Source organism: Pelophylax lessonae (genome assembly GCF_965119305.1).
Source record: "Pelophylax lessonae genome assembly, chromosome: 1".
NCBI classification, from domain to species: domain Eukaryota; kingdom Metazoa; phylum Chordata; class Amphibia; order Anura; family Ranidae; genus Pelophylax; species Pelophylax lessonae.
Genome location: NC_138768.1, coordinates 510,500,250 through 510,502,165, shown reverse-complemented (window position 1 = coordinate 510,502,165; position 1,916 = coordinate 510,500,250).

The following is a 1,916-nucleotide window of genomic DNA, read 5'->3' as shown; positions in this document are numbered from 1 at the left end:
GAATCAAGAAAGTGTGAGTTAGCCCAGTTCACACTTGGGTATTTCTGGTGCCCTTGAATGCATGAGAAGCTGTACACAATGCACAATTGGATAGCCTTAGCCAATAGAACTGTTCTTACAAAGAGCTCAACTAAATAGCCTAAAGCCTCGTACATACGCGTCGAAATTCGGCAGGGAATTTTCGCCCGACGACCGATCTGCCGATTTTCGGCTTGTTAGTGTGATGCTTCCGACAACCGACTCCGACTTTTCGGCCGAAAAAAATCTGGTGTGCAGGCTATAAAATTTTTGTCCTCCGTCAAAACACGGCCGATTTTCATGCAGTCAGTACAGATTTCGACAGGGAAAAATCTTATGAGCAAGACTGGGCATGCTCAGAGAAGAAAGAACACATACAAAGCAAACCAACACATGACATCACTTCTGAAGTAGAATTTTGTCAGTCAACAAAAGTCCAGTGCAGTCTAGGCACATTCCAACCAACAAAACACCACTCTGGACAAAAGACGGACGACCGGTCGGCGGAAAATCGTTGCGTGTGTACTAGGCTTAAGCTTCATTTAAGCACACTTCGAGAATAACACGACCCTGTTATCAAACTATGCAGTATTATTGAATGTGCAAATTAACTTTTTTTTTTCTGCCACAGTAAGTGCAGGAATTAATAGATTTTGAAGGACAGAGTTTGAAGTGGTGCCGAATACGGTTTGACCTGTTTGGGGTGATGACCACCCTAACTGTAACTGCACTAATAGTGGAAGTATTTTAAAGCTCTGATCTTGGAAAATAACTAGCACCTAAACAATTACGTATTTATTAAGAATTATATTAAGTTTGAAATACAGCTAGGCTGGTGTACTTAAAGCTGCCATTATTTTAGCTTCCTGAAATCTCAAGCACTGCAGACTTTAAACAAAGAGCAACAGTAAGCACTTTAAGCCAGTGCATTATACAGTACTGTCAAAATAACATGGGAAATCAGTGATCGGAGGAGAGAGCAGAGTTATGCCTTGATCAGTGTGATGTTGCCATTTTCTGTCTCGCTTAAATGCAGTACAGAATTGGAAAGCCAGATGTGTCTGGCAGGGAAACCTGTATCACAATACAAAAACTTAACTGAAAGACAAATCTTTAGGCAGGTAAACAGTTCATTATATATATTTCAACTGTGTATTTAGCAATTTGCCCTGATTACAATTTTAAAACTTATCTGACAAACACATACATATGTATATATGCATGTATATATATATTTATTTTTTTGGTTGGTTGAACCGGATGGACTTGTGTCTTTTTTCAACTTAACTATGTAACTATATATATATACACACATATATATATATATATACACACACACACACACACAGTATCTCACAAAAGTGAGTACACCCCTCACATTTTTGTAAATATTTTATTATATCTTTTCATGTGACAACACTAAGCCTCGATCCACACTAGAGCGACTTGTCAGCCTGACAAGTCGCGCTCACTCGCGGTCCATTGACTGCTACAGGACCCGTTCTAATAAGAGCGACACAAGTCGCTCCGACTTAGAAAAAGGGTCCTGTACTACTTCGGGGCGACCTCGGAGCGACTTGCATAGACTTCCATTATGTGAAGTGCATGCAAGTCGCTCCGAAGTCGTGGTGCATGGGAATGCACAAGTCGCCCCCGAAGTAGTACAGAGTCGTGCCGCCCCAGTGTGAACCGACTCTAAAGAAATGACACTTTGCTACAATGTAAAGTAGTGAGTGTACAGCTTGTATAACAGTGTGAATTGACTGTCCCCTCAAAATAACTGAGCACGCAGCCATTAATGTCTAAACCGCTGGAAAAAAAGTGAGTACACCCCTATGTGAAAATGTCCAAATTGGGCCAAATTAGCCATTTTTCCTACCCGGTGTCATGCGACTTGT